The sequence below is a fragment of the Balaenoptera musculus genome, chromosome 8 (assembly GCF_009873245.2).
Source record: "Balaenoptera musculus isolate JJ_BM4_2016_0621 chromosome 8, mBalMus1.pri.v3, whole genome shotgun sequence".
Lineage (NCBI taxonomy): Eukaryota > Metazoa > Chordata > Mammalia > Artiodactyla > Balaenopteridae > Balaenoptera > Balaenoptera musculus.
The window spans coordinates 45,803,620-45,822,241 of record NC_045792.1 but is presented as its reverse complement, the minus strand read 5'-3'; the positions used below and the strand labels follow the sequence as shown (position 1 = coordinate 45,822,241).

The 18,622-nt window shown below is 39.8% G+C and overlaps 1 protein-coding gene across 9 annotated transcripts in view; it reads right to left on the bottom strand.

Moving 5' to 3' along the window:
* SYTL2 (synaptotagmin like 2) overlaps window positions 1-18,622 on the bottom strand; it is a 100,472-nt gene that overhangs the window by 70,077 nt on the left and 11,773 nt on the right. The window contains exon 2 of one of the 9 annotated variants that reach the window (XM_036859636.1): window positions 5,879-5,952. The exons of the other annotated variants lie outside the window; for them this stretch is intronic. The gene's annotated coding sequence lies outside the window, so the exon portion shown is untranslated. The remainder of the gene's footprint in view (window positions 1-5,878; window positions 5,953-18,622) is intronic. 9 annotated transcript variants of the gene reach the window in all.

Here is an 18,622-nt window from a genome sequence, read left to right as displayed (position 1 = left end):
CATTCAACCCAACCAACAATTTTAAATGAGTATTGTTTTCATTAGCATAAGTTACACATTGTTATTTTAATGTCACTGAGTTCTAGATCAGAAAATAGCTGTTATTCTGGAGCTAGTGGGACAAAGTTCACTTTTACTCCATCATGTCTAGAAATCCCATGCTGGACATGATCCTTCATTCCTCGGTTGGGTATGCAACAGTTACCTTCCTTTAAAGGCATTCCTTAAACCACTTTTATGCTAGAGGAGAAACTTAGCCCTTTATTTCTCAATCTAGTTGGCAGCATCATGAAGAGGAAAGAATATGAGACTTAAAGTCATACGATCTGGTTTGAAAACGAGTCACCCACTGACTAGCTTGGTGACCACGAACATAGCACTTACCTGAGTCTCCATTTCCTCCTTTCTAAAATTGATTCTAACCACTGCCCACCTCCCTTGCTGAATTACTACAGGGGGCCAACGAGCCCACATATGGAAAGACAGTTTGTGAACTGCAAAAATGCTTTACAGCTATATTTATCCATTTACCTTCTAACACAGCATGAGCTCCAAACAGACACCCATAAGATTCGATAGGAGTAAGGGTTCACAGAACACTCCAGAAGAAATGAAGAATACTTTCACTTCACCTGCCTTCCCAGAGTCCCTGACCCACAATAGAGAGGTAGTATGTAATTGTAGATGCCAAATAACCACGGGCAAGTTCCCCTCACAGGATTCTTAAGGAATATCTGACTTGATATCTGTAGAGTGTTCCAAGGTGACAGTCCTGAATGAAAGGTGCTATTCAGTGTACTACGATGCAATTAGTCAGAACTCTACCCAGGCATCGTGTCAGACTCTACATATATGGCATCCCTGAATCTTCAAAACCCCACAATCCTTTGAGGTATTTGCTGTAATCCAGAAGGACCTTCACTGTGATTGAGAAGGTATGAGAAATAACCAACCACATCTAAGACAGCACTTAACGTTAATTAGCACTTAATATTAGTTAGTGCTTAACATTTAAAAAAAAGGGCAGCAGCCATCCCAACTCCAATCTAGTTTTCCCCAAACTCTCGTCCCTTATTTCCCAGGACAGGCTGACTCAGACTCAGTACAATGCCTCACTGAAGGGTAAAAGCCCTAATGAGCAAATCTCATGAAAAACTCAGCTGGTCTTTTGGAGAAAAACAGCTGGAGTTGACCTTAAGAATTCCACTAATTCCCCCTACCACACAGCCTAAAAATAGTCAAAGAGCATTTCTAGCTAGTGATGGCCTTTCCTTTAAAGGACATAATATGCAAAAAAGGCATGCTGGGGTCATTAGCCCAAATCATGCAGTCCCCATGATAAATTTTTGGCTAAATGTTCCTATGAGAATCTGCCTTCACAAGGTCAACACTGGAATTTCATTGTGAAGGCTCCCCTCTACCCTACTCCCCAGGCACCACTGGGTCTATACAAAGATGTGCGTTATCAGCCACTGACTAGCTGTGTGGCCACGAGTACATCAATTTCCATTCTTCGGCCTCAGTTTCCAAATCTGTCAAATGAAATGCTAGACTCTGACCTCTAAGGTCTCCTTCTGGTGTAAGACTCCCTGGGAGGTCCATTCAATGGCTCCTCATTGCTTTCAGGATAAAAGTCAAACCCCTCAGTGTTACATGGGCCCCTCCAGATCTGGGCCCTGCCTTCCCCTCCATTTTCCCCGACATCATACCCTGATGGTCCTTAAATTTGCCTCTGACACTTCTGTGCCTTTAGAACACAGGACTCCCTCTGCCTGTAATGCCCTTTCCCAGCTTCTCAGACTCCTCCTCATCTTTCAAGTCACCGTCCAATTGTCATCTCCTCTGAGGAGGTGAGTCTAGCCCTTTCCTCACAAGTTGGTTACAGTCTTCTCCTCTGTGGTCTCACAGGACTGTATTACACAGCAACTGCCTGCTGACTTGTCCGTCTCCCTTACAAGGACCCTGGGTGCTCCCTGAAGGTACAGACATCGTGTCCATCTCCTCTGTATTCCCACTACCTGACCCTGTGCCTGCCATACAGTGTTTGCTGATACTGGACCGAATTCCACTGAAGTACCACATGCACTTTGAAGCGTTATTACAAAGGACCAGAACTTGATTTTTTTAAAGGAATGTTTTCTCTATTCAAAAAGCGAGAAAGTAAACTATCTCCAAGCCTTTGCCTTATTAGGAAAAAATATATATAGCGGTTTGGAATTGTGACATAATCTTCACGGAGATGAAAAATATGCACTACCTTTGTTTCTGAGAAACCTCTCTTTAAACTAACTGAACCACAGTGTTTTAAAAAGGAGATTCAAATTTAGAAATGATGTCCAACTTGGTGGGTTTTGGTTTGGGGTGGGGTTTTTAAAAAAATTTTTTTTTTTTAGCAAGAGGAAGGAAAATCTCCAAAAGAGATAAATTATACACTAAGCCTTCTGAAAATTCTCAGCCAAACCCTGGAAAAATCAGATGAAAGGCAACAAGAAAGAATGTGATTTTGTATAGAAAAGCAAAATGCCTTATTAACTACTAATAATATTGAAAGGTATGTATGGGTGTTATAAAAGATAAAAACTAAGTTAATGAAATTAATAGGTAGAACTTGGACTTGACGGAAAAGTTGGAGAAGAAACAGACATTTTATCTTCCTTCAATACCTTCTTCCATCTTTACACACATTACCTCTACACCATAAGGCGAACCAGCGAAGTAGGCAGTATCGTCTGTGTTTCACAGATGAGGAAACTGAAGTTCATGGCGGTTAAGGGACTTGCCTAAACCTATCTTGCCTCTAAGCTACAGAGCTGGAATATGAACCCAGGTCTGCCTGGCTCCAAAGTGCTGTCCGACACACCAGGAAGAGAGTGGTAAAAGTGGAAGGAAGGGCCAGGCACACAGGTTCCTATGAAGGAACTCAAAGATGCAAAGAGGAGCGGCGTTTCCCTCAATGCCCACACACCCAAGACACTGAGCTTTGCAGTACAGAATGTTGTTAAACCTGACGTGTAATGCAACTCGTTACAAAGGGATTTTTAATGCTCTATGTGATCCAGTTTATCAGCATATATAAATAAACTCCTAAAGTGTGGGCAGCAGGCAGGGAGTATGATGATATGATGATCCAGCATCAGCAAATCTTTTTTTTCCTAAGCCCTCCTGAACAACAAAAATCCCTGCACTGATCTGAGAAAGAGCTTTATAGTGTCAGTCAACACTTAAAATACCCTCCAAAGGCAGGCAGAAATGATCACCGATACTTCATTATTCAGAGTCAGCCTGGAGGAGCAGCTGAAAACCAGTTCTTTCTCTGCTGCTTATGACTGAAACTTTTGGTGGCTTCACTTACCTCCCTGGGTGATCTCACCTATAAAATGAGGCATTTGCTCTCTGATCTCTCAGATATCCTCCAATTGTATAAGTTTTTTCTCATGAGCATAAAATGATCAGAGTAAATTCCAACACCACTACCCAGCTAGCTGAGGGAGCAAGAGATGTAGAGGAAGAATATTGGAAGAAAGAAAAAAAGTCATCCTCTGCCCAGTGCAAAATGTCTTTTTAGGAAAAAAAAAAAAAATCTATGATAAGATATAGCTATATTGAAGGAGAGAATGATAACTAGTAAAATAGGGTATAAAAACTGACAAAAGTCCTCCTTCCCTCTCTCATTCAGAGTGTCCCCTGTTTGGGACTGGGTGAGGCACTACAGATACAACTATTAAGTAGTAAGACCTGGTTCCTGTTGTCAAGAAGATTTGGCTTCCAGCAATAGTAACAGCTCCCATTTGTACAAGGCTGGGGGTTTACACTATACTCTGGCATATGCGCTCTTCACAACAACCCTGGGAGGGCGGGAGGGCAGGTAGGAACAAGTGTCATCATAATCCTTCTTTTACTGATGTGAAAGCTGAGGTTCAGCAAGGTCAAGTGGCTTGTCCAAGGTCACACAGCTGCTAAGTGACAGAGCTGGGCAGACAACACATCTGCAGAGGAGGAAAAGGACTACAGACAAAGGGGTATATTTGTGACAACTGTGTGACGAGTGGGGAAGTGAAGAGATGAGGGCCAGAGCTGGGAAGTGGTGAAACTTGAGTGGAGCTTTGACTATGGGGTAAGATTTAGACAATTCACAACCTACACTCACTGAATTCAATGCAGAAGACAGCATAACACTACTCTAGAGAGGGTGGAGTGCAGAAAAACAAAAGGATGTCTATATTTATATGCACACAGAAGCACACTGTCTTTCATTTAAGAAGTGGACATTCTTTAGCCACCAACAGTAATCAGCATGTGTGTGCTCTGAGTATTTTTCTCAGGAGCAATGAAATGGGTGGCTCCGAGCCTTTTCCCTTGGCACTCGCAGTGGGCATCAGGGAAAGGGCCATGTGGTGTTAGGGGCATGGGATCTGTACCCAATGACCCAGGGTGAAAATCCTTGAACTTGGCACTCTTGACCGTTACAGTAACTACCTGAGCGAACTGGCCTTCTCAGTCAGGTATTCTTCTCTGTGAGTGAGACTAGTCACATGCTTGCTTGTACAGCCAGCCTACCTTCCCAAACTGCATTCATTGCTACCTAGGCTCAAGAATGTAATTAATGAGCAACCTGGACCCTGTCCTAAAGTGGGAAGGAAGAGGAGGAGAATGTCTGAGAAAGATTTCAAGGTGATGATAGAGCCTCAAAATTACCTAAGTGTGTAATAACACAGGCCCAGGCTCTGTATATCAGAGAGAGTGGGATTTAAGTCAAAAAACAGGAATTGGGGAGATTGTGGATTCAGGCTAAAGGTCCTTGAGAGGGGAGACTTTAGACACAAAGAAGAGTGAGATTAAAGTTAAACCACAGACCTGTTTGGGGTAGGGAATTTAGGGGACAGGAATTCTACAGTTTACTCTTTGCAGAATTATAGATCTTATTTCTTACTAGTAAGACTTTAGTCAATCCTCCAGAATTCTGATTCCAATTTTATTTCATCAGGTAACATTTCAAACAATACCTATTTCATCAAGGGTTCTGAGATGGAATTCACAGGCATAATTCACACAATAGAGGATATTAAACAATCCCCCCTCACCTCCAACCCTAAGCAGCTGGAAAGCAGTGGGGATGGGATGGAGGCTGGGACTATATGATGATGGTACCCAGGAAACGGTTTTGGAGTTTGGACTTGAAGCTGAAAGTGACTCTTTCCAATCAGAGGGAATTTAAACCTTCTCTTCCATCACATGAACCCAGTACTATTTGCAGAGTGGATACAATGACCAAAGATAAACAGAGCTCCAAACTAGACAGCAGAACCAGTGCCAGCATCTTTTCAGCCTTTCTGGCATCTTGAGGAGCTCATCAGAACGCAGCAGAGCCTTCCACAGACATCTACCAGTGGAGTCTTGAAGACTTGTCCTTGAGCAAGTGCCGAGTAATGACTAAGCTTAGTGAGGAGGAACCAGAATAGACACACACATACTCTATCTACCTACCTATCCACCTATCTAAAATATAGTGTGTATACATACATATATTTTCAAATATATATACACATTTGAATATAACAGCATTTGTATACATGAATATATGCTATAAATATATATATATATATATATATATATATATACACACATATATATATTTACTTCTCAATCATTTACAACCAATTTATGAAATCCTGAGAACTCCTCATCCCATTGTTATATAAAGAAGACTGTTGCTAAGTGACTATAAAGCCAGGATTCTGATGCCCAGGTAGGGGGTAAAATCAGGCACGTCTCCTCAGTAAAACAACGTCCTAACAAGGCTTATTTTGGTTCAGATGTAGTTGGGGTTTTTTTGTTTGTTTTCGGGGAGATTAGCAGGATTATATGTGAAGTTACTTACTGCTGTTGTCACTATGAAGACCCACCATGTTAGAAGACGTACATAAGCTGTCTCACTGAATCGTCAGTCCAACACTGTAAGGAAAGTATCATTATCATTCCTGTTTTACAGAAGAGGAACTGGGCTCAGAGGAGTGGAGGAACTTCACCCCCGTCTGTCTTCTTAAATACTAATTCACACACAGATATGGGTATATGTGTGTATTTTATAGATAATAGTTACCGTCTACAAACCGATAATAGAATTTCAAGTTTTCATTTCAAAAACTACAAACATATGGGTCAGGTAATACTTATAAATTCTTATTATTCTGGTTTTTTTCCTAGCGGAGGTAGATATTAAATAAATGGTCAAGCTATAATGGAAAGCTGAAAATATTTAGGTAAATCAATCTTACCCATAACTTTGATTACAGAAGAAGATGAGCACTCATTTTATAAATTTTTAATCAATGAAGACTGATCAATAAATACCTCCTAAGGACATCTGTGTGAGAGAGACTTATCAGGTACGTTACACTTCAGAGGAGGGCTGTGATTGTGGAAAACCCAAATGTACTGGAAAAAGAACACTGTCATGAGAATCAAGGTCAATCTCTCTCCCAGCTCAGACACTCCTGACCTATGTGATGTTGGGCAAGTCACTTAACCTTCTGGGTCTTTGTTCACCTCATTTGCAAAATAATGGCACTGAAAAAGATGATCTTTCTTTTCCAAAGAGGGATCTCCTAGAGCCAGCAATAAAATGCTCTGATTCATATTGGTCAGAGAGCAAAATTCAGACCGCAGCAGAATTTGGCTACAATAGGCCATGGCCCCATAACTCACGAGAACACTTTTCATCTCAAAGCCCAGAATGACGCCATCCCAATCTGGCAGGAGCGAGTTAACGCAGTCATTCAGTAATGCTCAGGCTCCTCTAAAGAGTAAGATATTTTACAACCAAATTAAATAGCCCTTATTCTTGACAGTAAATAGCAAACTCAGCAAAATTAGTTATTATTGACTAATAATAACTATAAGAATATCAAAGGCTTAGGCAGCAGTTACCATATGACAGGCATTGTTCTAAACACTTTGTATCATTAATTTCTCACAACTATATGCCAAGGTAAGCATTTTACAGATAAGGAAACAGAGAGACTAAGTAACTTAGTAAGTGGCAGTGCAGGACTCTACTCAGCTGTTCAGCACCAGTGTCCACACGCTTGACCTCCATGCCACTCTGCCCCTCTTGGACAACGGTGTCACTCTCTAGATGCCTGGATTGTAGCCTTATAAGTCTTTGGCGCTTCCTGCCCCTTTCTCTCTGACCCTTGCAGACTCTCCGGCTTGTTTCATCTTCTAGTCTCCGACAGATTCTGCCCACAGGTCTCCTCGGACTGAACTTTCTGAAGCAGCCCAAGGACAGGAGGAGCCAGAAGGCCTCCAGCAGCCTAGTGGACACTATTCAGCCACAACAGCCATGGGTCACGTGCCCCAGAGCAACTTCTCGGTCTGACCTGACACAATGTCCTAAAATCAACCTTCACAAGGTAACTGAAAATTCATCTTTCTTAAACCCAGGGAGAACGCTCATCTTCACCAAGAGACAAGTCAGAGGAGAAAAGAAACATTTCGCCAGGAAAAGCATTTAATGAACTCAGATAAATTAAGACTAAACTTTGTAAAAGTTTAATGGTGGAGATGGTGCAACACAATGGTCTGAAAATAGAGCTTGGGCTTTAAGGGCAGGTTTAACCACCACATGCCTCAAATTCCTTCTGCCTTATTCTTCCATTTGGAAGGCCAAAGCCACCAAGAAGAAAAAAGGAGTGTGGTGAACCTCATGAATGTGTTGCAGAAAGGAATTAAGTAAATTAATAGAGATGTGAAGAAAAAAAACCTTATCTAAAGATATGATATCCTCTGCCTGATTTTTTTTTTTTTTCATCTTAGATACAAGAGAAGAAAAAAGAATGGAAGAAAAGACTGAGGAGATCAAGGAAAACTAGTCAGCCTGCAATGCTCTTTCACTTCAAATTCTGGGTCCATAATTATATTATTCCCCAAAATAATAGCTTTCAAATGCCACTACTATAGGCTGAGATACAAGGGAAATAAATGATATCATCATGGGGCGTCACTTTATTACATGTTCACTGTATTACATTCATGTACCTCAGAAGCATAGAAAACTACCATCCTTCAACATTCATTAAAAAAAGAATTATACAAAAAAAACCCCCACCACCTTAAATTTTAGTGTTTCATTTCTTCCCACAATCCCACAGAGCTGGTAGGGGGAAAATGTTTCCATCATCTACATTTACAAACTAGTTTCTATCAGCCCTTGGAATCACTAGTTACTCACATCACAGCCTTCTGTCTGCTACAACACACCAGTATTTGCATGTATTTAATGCGGTATCCTCTTACTTGGGTGTTACTTCTTACTTGGATCAGTCAGAAGAGGTTTCAAGATAGGGAGGAAAGAAGTAGGAGGTGAGAAAAGGGCAATTTGAGTCAAGAGAAATCCCACACCCACTCCACACTGAAATCACAGCTATATATGATGTATGGTCCCCGCTAAAGGGAAAAGCACCTGGGGGCCCCTAAAAGCTAGAAGGCAAAACACCAATGAGGTCTATTCTGTGGGACTCAGTCTCACCTGAGGACAGAGGCTTTTGTAATTCTGAACAAAACTCAAATGAAATGACATATGCTAAATAACAGAGGGGATAGAACAGACTTTCAGTATGGGCTCAAACTAACAACACAGCTCATTTGAGGGCAGATGGAAATAAACCCCCTTCAGGAATGTAAAACAGAAGGAAAAGTGGGATTTCAACTTTCCCCTTAACTAGCTTTTATCTGGCAAATGTCTAATATCTTCCTAGGAGTCAAAGTCCTTGTCTACCAGTCTTATAAAAAGAAAAGAAGATTTTTTAATTGACTTTTTTAATTGAAGTACAGTTGATTTACAATGTTGTACCAATCTCTCCTGTACAGAAAGTGACTCAGTTATGCATATATATATGTGTGTGTGTGTGTGTGTGTATATATACACACACACACACACACTCTTTTAAAATTTTTTTTTCCATTATGGTTTATCCCAGGAGACTGGATATAGTTCTCTGTGCTATGCAGTAGGACCTTATTATTTATCCATTCTAAGGGTAATAGTTTGCATCTACCAACCCCAAACTCTCAGTCCATCCCTCTCCCTTCCCTCTTCCCCCTTGGCAACCACAGGTCTGATCTCTATGTCTGTGAATCTGTTTCTGTTTTGTAGATATGTTCATTTGTGCCATATTTTAGATTCCACATATAAATGATATCATATGGTATTTGTCTTTCTCTTTCTGACTTACTTAGTATGATAATCTCTAGTTGCATCCATGTTGCTGCAAATGGCATTATTTCATTCTTTTTTAAGGCTGAGTAGTATTCCATTGTATATATGTACTACATCTTCTTTATCCATTCATCTGTCGATCGACATTTAGGTTGTTTCCATGTTTTGGCTATTGTGAATAGTGCTGCTATGAACACAGGAGTGCATGTTTCTTTTTGAATGAAGTTTTGTCTCGGTATATGCCCAGGAGTGGCATTGCTGGATCATATGGTAATTCTATTTTTAGTTTTCTGAGGAACATCCATACTGTTTTCCATAGTGGCTGCACCAACTTACATTCCCACCAACCGTGTAGGAGGGTTCCCTTTTCTCCACACTCTCCCCAGCATTTGTTATTTGTAGACTTTTTAATTATGGCCATTCTGACTGGTGTGAGGTGATACCTCATTGTAGTTTTGACTTGCATTTCTCTAATGATTAGTGGTGTTGAGCATGTTTTCATCTGCCTACTGGCCATCTGTATGTCTTCTTTGGAGAAATGTCTATTACAGTCTTCTGCCCATTTTTTATTGGGTTGTTTTTTTGTTGTTGAACTGTATGAGCTGTTTGTATATTTTGGAGATTAAGCCCTTGTCGGTCGCATCATTTGCAAATATTTTCTCCCATTGTGTAAGTTGTCTTTTCGTTTTTTTTTTTTTATGGTTTTCTTTGCTGTGCAAAAGCTTATAAGTTTGATTAGGTCCCATTTTTTAATTTTTGTTTTTAAGGAAGAGCAGATTTGTAAACAATTCCTGCAGAAACTTCTTCTATTCTTCTGTTTCCAAAATAATTCCAAAGGCTGACTGGTAAGATTTTCAATTAAATTTTTAATCATTAAATGCTACAGAAAGTCTGACTTGGTCCAGGAGAATTCAGAGAGTAAAACCCTGAAAACTGAATTTTTGAGGCCTGTCAGAGTGCACAGGAGCTTAATGAGGTCCACACCCTGGACTTCCAGCTTGATTTTCCAAAGAAGCCATAAACTGAGAGCCGTAGGCCACTTAAGTCCAAGAGTCAACAAAGGTAATTTTCATTCACCTACTTCTTAGTAGAATGTAAGTAGTATAATGCTTAGCTCAAAAAAGTACTCACTGAATGAGTGCTAAATGAAAGAACAAAATATCCCCAGGGAAGGCACGACAGTGACTCCCACTTCATGCTCTGCCTGAGGTTAGACCCAACTATGCTACATAAATAGTGTAAAAAAAAAAATCTTGTTCATAGCAGCTTTATTTGTAATAGCCAGAAATTAGGAATAATCCTGATGCCCTTCAAGAGGTGAAGAGTTAAACTGCAGTATATCCCTACCATGGGATACTACTAAGCAATAAAAAGAACAAACTATAGATACACACAACAACTTGGATGAATCTTAAGGGAATTATGCTAACCGTAAAAAATAGCCAATCCCAAAGGTTATATACTCTATCATTCCATCTATGTGACATTCTTGAAATGGAAAGATTGTAGAAATGGAGAACAGAAGAGTGGTTGCCAGGGGTTGGGAATGGGGATAGAGGAGGCAAGAGGAAGATGGAGATGGCTGTAAAAGAAAAAAGGGAGAGATCCTTGTAGGGATGGAACTGACCAGCATCTTGATAGTGGTGAATACACGTGATAAAACTGTACAGCACTTAACACACCCAGGTGAGCACTCTTGCTCACACACGTGAGTACATGTAATACTGAGGATATCACAATTGTATTGATGTCATTATCCTAGTTGTGATTATTATACTATAGTTGTGCAAGATGTTACCATTGAGGGAAACCGGGTAAAGCGTACACAGGTCTCTCTGTATTATTTCTTACAACTATATAAGAATCTACAATTATCTTAAAAGTTTTTTAAAAATCTTAAGAAATCTCTCCTCTGCCACCATAAGCACCACCATTTGAGACTGAATGTTTAAGACATGAAATCTTTCCTTACCACCTACATAGATCTCTCCCGCCTCTAAATGCACCGACTGTTTTTATCACATAATCAAACTCCTCTTCTTACATTAAGGACAGGTGTTTCAGGACTCTTATCTCCTTATAGTATAAAAGCTCCTGCGACAGGACCCATGTCCTCTACCTTTTTGATACCCTCTCAGTGCCTAGCACAATGTTGAACCAAGAGCAGAGACTGAATAAAAGTGGTTTTAATAAATATGTGAATGAAGGAATGTATACATCTTCTACTCCTTATAGTAGAGCTGGGTAAACCAGTAATTCACAATCCTTTTGCTCCAATTTTCTCAACTCTGAAAGGCCTGTAAAAGCTGTGCTCCCCACCCCAGCCTTACAGGCCTACAGTGAGGTTAAAGATCACCTCCCACTGAGGCTGCAGTAGTAGCTGCATTGATTATTTGCTGTGTGATCTTGTGCCAGCTAATTTCTCTGAACCTCAGTGTTCCCATTTGTAAAATGGGGGATACTGCTTATTTTTGCAAAATGGTGGCCAATTCTTAGTAAGTTTATGCCTTTTCAATAAATAGTGTTTTATTCATGTAGCACGTTTCTCTAAAGATCGAACTTTACTTCCATTTACAATGGCAAAAGTAATGTGTACAAAGTAAATGGAGATAGAGGATGGAGAAATGGGAGCAGACCAGTTCAAGTGGAAGCTGACAAGGGAATTTACTGGTAGCTGTTAGGACAGTGCACCGCAAGTACCCCTCCCTGCAAATCACTGTGGAAGAAAGCTTATCTCAGGCATGGCCTCCTCCCCTTGGTTTCATGCCTTGGTCCTGTCCAAAAGCAGCATAGATACTAGGGCAAGACACCCCAAAAGTCTACGATCCCTAAGAATAGTGGGTTGGTGGTACTGAAGAGAAGGAGAAAGGGCTTCTGTTTATTTTCTCTGCCAGGGAAGTATTTGTTTTCAGGGTAAGTCTACTGCTTCCTTCTCAGGGCTGGGAGTGCCTTAGTCCGTTCTTACCCAGAGGGTGATAACTTTTCCCCTAAGTATGCAGCTGTCTGAAAACATATTTGCTCTGGATGTGTCACTGGGTTATGAAGAGTTTTATGAGAAATACTTTACACATGGCTGTTTCCAAGCCCAGGCAGTGGAGATATTTGCTGACCCATAAGACAGAGACGGACAAACACTGGATATAGTTCCAGGGTCCAGGTTTTAAAAGAATATACTTAGTCGGTTGGTCAGTCATTTTGAGCCCTGACTACACACCTGGCCTCAGCTAGAAACTGAGGAGGAATCACGCATGACTGTTACAGAACAGACCCCGTCCCTTAATGGAGATCCTGGTCTAATTTTGCATATTCACACATGTTTGCTTTACTTCTACCATGATGATCTTGCATGGAACAACAGCACGTTTTGTCAAAGCCAAGGTCTTAAAAGAAGAACATCATTCCAAGCATATTCCCTATAACCAGCAGAAGTGTATGAAATAGAATATAAAGATATGTCCAAGTTAGACAACAAACGTACGGCATAACCCACAGATTTCAGAGAAAAAAAAATGAATGTGCTGTCTAGAAGGATTAAAAATCTTTAAAACTTTATGAGTTCTATTCTCTTCCTTATTAATGCAATGAATAATAGCATACACTCATTAAGTAATTACTATGTGCCAGGCAGTATATACTAAGCCTTTCAAAGAATCAGTTCGTTTAACCTTTAAAACAATCTCAAGAGCGATGTGCATAATATTTTTTCTATTTTATAGATGAGGAAACTTCAGCTTAGAAAGACCAAGGATATAAAACCAGGATCATCTGATTCAGAACCAGTATTCTTGATCTTCACACTAAGCTACACTACTCTGGGCTTGTTTTACAGAGAAGGCCATGGTTGTTATTGCTATTACTGAGAAGAAAGTATACTTAGTATTGGTCCTTCAAAAATATTGGTGGAACCACACAAAACTGCCAATATGCAAATGTTCTGATCCATAGAAATGACAATTTCACTTGGTTCAACGTAATATAATATCAAGACAGAGAATGACATGTGCCTAGCCCCAGCACAATCCCTAACTAGCTGTGAGACTTTGGGCAAATCACTAGTCTTCACTTGTCTCATCCCATAAAATGAAAAGGTTGAGCTGAATTTGTCTTTAAGTTCCCTTCCAGCTCTATAATTACAAGGGAAGGAAGAGACGCACCATAATTCATTTGTTCAATAATTATTTCTTAAGTGACAACTACATACCAAACACTGTGCTTTCTCTTTCATTCTAAATTCATCTGCATTTCAAGGACAGCCTCCCAGCAGCTTCCTCTGATCCCTGGGCTCTCACTTCTTGACATAAAAACCCAGCTTGAGGATTCTTGCTTGCCTTCTATTTAGGGAAACTGGCATGTGTCGTAGGATGCTAGCAGCTCCTGCCCCATCACCATTCCACAGCATAAGGGAAAACCAAATGACCTAGAAACTACTTCAGAGTGAAGAGATAAAGTATGGTGTGGCAGAGAAATGGTACATGTGTACAAATGTGCATCTTCCAAAACAAAGAACTCTCAGTAAGTATACTGGCTCACAGTGACCTCCAGAAAATATTCTTTTTTCTGGACTTTACTTGCACACCCCCTCCACCAGGAAGATAGTCATCTAGCCTTTTAAATTTAAAAAAAATCCAGAAGGAAGAGACCTCAGTTTTGCTGGGTAGAGCACTTGAGCATCTAGTCACAGCATTTGCAATGATTAAAGATTGGGAGTAGAGGATTATGGGAAAACAGCAAACGGCAAGCCTCAAGACATTAATTCAACACTAACTGTGCTACTCAGTAGCTTTGTGAGCCTGGATTCATCATTCAACCTGCCTTTGCCTCAGTTTCCTCATCTGTAGAATAAAGAGACAACTTCTAAGTTCCTTTCCTATCATAAAGGTGGACGAGCCCTTTATCATCTAAGTTTTTACCATCTAATCTGCCATCTGTTCCTTTTTGCACGTCCACTGTGGACACAGCAAACAGCTGTTTTCCAACACGCCTACAACCGTTCTTCAAATACATACTTGAAGTCTCTCATGTGTGCCCACTTCAATCCCTCTCCTCTGGCTTAAGTCGTGTGGTTAGCAAGATATTGGGAGTAACTCATGTGGAGTCATATAGCTAAACTTTGAGCTCATAAATAAGGGAATACATGCAGCAAATAGCTGTTTGCTTTCTCAATTTCTTGAAATTGAGAAAGACCCATAACTCTCAACCTCATTCCCTGGGAATCCTACCAGCTGTTACAGGAATACAAAAGCTACAGGAGAAGGGGATGAATAACCTTGACATGCTGACAGTCTAGCTGAGATTGAACCTACACACAGTATGTAACTGGTGAATTCTATAGGAAAGATTATTATTATGTGCTAAATTTGGGTACGTACCCAGTGTGAGTCAAAGGAAGCCAGATGAGCAAGGTCCGATGTGGGGTATAGTCTGCTTCAGCGAAAGCCCGTTGTTCTATAGATTGGACTCTGAATCATTGAAAAAGACACAACTCACCAGGGAAAATATGACACCAACCCAGCCTCTAACCTCTTCAAATTAGGGGTGACCCTGGGCTCTACCAATAGAGCTCCCTCAGACCCTTCTGGGATAGATCAGAAAGGGTTATCTGACAGGGCAGTGGCGGCCATTGTCAGCCGCATGTCCCTTGCCCTTCTGTGTTCTCTTCTCAGTCAGGGCTGCTCATTTCTCTCTTAACCTGTAGCTTAACTTTCTAGTTCATTTAATGCAAACCATCGCTAAATGGGGCTCCTATGAAATGTGTCACTTTAAGTACCTTGAAGTCTCCAGAAGGATTTTTCCTCCTCCTCAAACAATTACCTTTTAGAAACAATAAACCAAAGAATCAAAATGATTTCACAAGAGAAGTAATCACAAAAGCTATTTGTTTATTAATAAACTGCTTCTCCACCTGCCCAGTTTCATTACAAAATACAAATACCTATCAGGAAGAAAGTAATTTGAGAACTGTTATTAATCAAATTCTATGTTTTAGAGACGAGTAGTTTTCTGTTTTCTCTTCAAGGATTTTGAATTATAAACTTTCTCCAAGAGACAGACATGGAGGAAAGTTTCAGCCACATCAAATTTTGAAAACATGCATGAAATGTAAGCTGATATATCTCATAACTGATGTTTTTATAAACCTGTCCTTAAAAATCAAGGGCATGCTCTCAACACTCTCTGTCATGGAAATTGTTCCAACAGGCAAATAAATAGGCATTTCCATGGTTAAGGCCTCACAGCTGTCATATTATTTAGTACTGCACAAATGAAAAATCCTATTACCAAAAAAAGGTTGGAGGATCTGTGGCTGGAATCTGGCAAGCAATTGCAGTTCCACTTTGTTTCAGTCAGTACGCTCCCTCAATGCAAATATGAACACTGTAAAATATTTAATTAAAAATAACTATGTGGTCTGAAAAACAAGTCCAGCACAACTGGAAACATGTCCAAATGAGAAGTTAACACTTTGCCATCTTTAATTAACGATGCTATCAAACTCATTAGAGAAAAGAGCTCACAGTTCCTCAACCCCCATGCTCCAATGACTCAAAAATGCACATTCAACTCTAAAGGACAACAGAACAAGCAATAAAATCTCCCATTTCCTCAAGGTCACAGAATAGACTTTCATATCACAAAACTCAAAAGAATCCAAATTCCCAACCGGTCATCATGTTTCTCCATGAACTGGTCTCCCAGTGGGGGAACTTGAGTTTATAAAGTCTTTGCTGCTTGTTTGAACTTGATTTCTACTATTTGCCTGGTATTTGAGGGAAGAAAACAACAACATTATGTTAGGGTGAAAAGTATAAAAAGACTCAAACATGAACTTTCATTTCTTTCTGATAAAAATTTAAAATATTGTTTAAGGTTTATATAGACCTAAAAGAAAAGCAGAATTTCCAGAAATTGCTCCAGGAATTCATGGAAAGAGAAGCCTTTCACCTGTACTATTCTTTTAATAAATAAAGCAAAGAAATAGCAAGAACTAGATGGCCTTTCAAAATGCCTAGGTTCTCTCAAATGATTTTTGACAAGGGTGCCAAAACCACCCAATGGAAAAAGGACAGTCTTTTCAATAAATAATGCTGAGAAAACTGGATATCCACATGCAAAATAATGAAGTTGGCCCTTTACCTAACACTATATACAAAAATTAACTTAAAATGGATCAGAGACCTAAATATAAGACTTAAAACATACAATTCTTAGAAGAAAACATAGGGCAAAAGCTTCATGACATTGGATTTGGCAGTGACTTCTTGACTATGACACCAAAGGCACAGGCAGCAAAAGAAAAAAATAGATAAATTGGAATTCATGAAAATTTTAAAGCTTTGTGCATCAAAACACTATCAACAGAGTAAAAAGGCACCCCACAGAATGAAAAAAATTTGAAAATCACATATATCTGATAAAGAATTAATATCCAAAAGTTATAGAGAACTACTAAAACTCAACAAAACCAACCCAATTAAAAATGGGCAAAAGACTTGATGTTTCTCCAAAGAAGATATACAAATGTCCAATAAGCACATGAAAAGATACCTGACATCACTAATCTCTAGGGAAATGCAAACCAAAACTGCAATGAGATACCATCTCACATCCATTAGGATGGCTACTATGAAAGAAAAAAAAAACAACAGAAAATAGCAAGTGTTGGCAAGGATGTGGAGAAATTAGAACCCTTGCGCAGAGTTGGTGGGAGTGCAAAGTGGTACAGCCTCTGTGGAAAACAGTATGGCAGTTCCTCAAAAAATTAAAAGTAGAATTATCATATGATCCAGCAATTCCACTTCCGAGTATATACCCAAAAGAACTGAAAGCAAGGTCTGGAAGAGATATTTATACACCCATGTTCACAGCAGCATTTTTCACAACAACTAAAACGTGGAAGCAACGCAAGTATCCATTGATGGATGAATGGATAAACAAAATGTGGTATATACATATATTGGAATATTACTGGCCCTTAAAAAAGGAAGGAAATTTTGACATATGCTACAATATGGGAGATCTTTGCGGACATTATACTAAGTGAAATAAGCCAGTCACAAAAAGAGAAATACTGTATGATGCCACTCACATGAGGTACTTAGAGTAATCAAATCACAGAAACAGAAAGTAGAATGGTAGTTGCCAGGGGGTAGGAGTAGGGGGAAATGGGGATTTATTGTTCAATGGGTATAGAATTTCTGTTTTATAAGATGAAAAGAGTTATGAGATGGATGAGGGTGATGGCCGCACAACATTGTGAATGCGTTTGATGCCACTGAACACTTAGAAAAGGTTAGGATGATAAATTTTCTGGGTATTTTACCCCAATAAAAAAAAATTGGGGGAAAATGCCTAGGTTCCTATTCTTTTATAATATCACTGAAGAGCAGTTAAGTGGTATCCACATTTACATTTCAGAATTACCACTTATATGTGACCTTGGGCAAGTGTCTTAGTCTCTCTGCATTTCAGCTTCCTCACTGGTAAAATATCTACATAAAGGTATGATGTGAGGATTAGATGGGTTTGTATGTGTAAAGCATTTAGTCTCGCATAATAAACACTACCTAAGTACTAGCTGTTACCTAAGTACTAGCTCCACCACTAAATCTATTCTCAGCATCACAAATAAAATCTCATCCCACCAAGGAGAAACCATTTGCATTTCATTCTCTGAAATGATGATGGCCTGGCCCCAGGTTCAACATCTGATCTAAAAAAAGTGAATCTTCCCTTCCTCAGCAGGAGCACACTAATGAGAACTGGGGCCCAAGTTACTCTGTCCTTTGGGCAGCAAAAGAGGTAAGACACTTACCCCCAGTTGCATTTATTCAGCAAATGTTCATTGTGTACCTAGTCTGTGCTGGGCCCTGTACCGGATGCTAAATTTATTTGCTCATACCCAGCACTTCCCACTGTACTCTGTGGAGCCCAAGGCCTTGTTTCCTTATTGAAATATGCTTATCATCTAAAAGCAATGCGGTATAAAAACATTTCCTAGGATGAAACTAATAAGAATAGAAGAGGGCACCCCAAATCACCTATTTCTATTCTCCTCCTTATAGTTCTATTCTTTAAAAAAAAAAAAAAAACAACTCTCCATTTACTTTCAAATTTCATAATGCAATTGTTCCCAGATAAGTTTTTATCCAAGATTATCAGGAAGAAAGACTTCAGGCACACTTGCTCTGAAACTGACAAAATGACAGAGCAGGCCATGCCTGCCTCCACCCACTCATGGACTGCAGCACACTCCTGGGCCGTGTGAATAGAGCCAGGACCCTGGAAAGGCAATACACAAGCATAGGGCATGCACGGAAGCCACCATTGCCAGGGAAACTTCCTCCTTCTCTAAACCTTCCAGCTAGGGACCAGAAGATAAAACTTCTCAAAACTTAACATTTACTG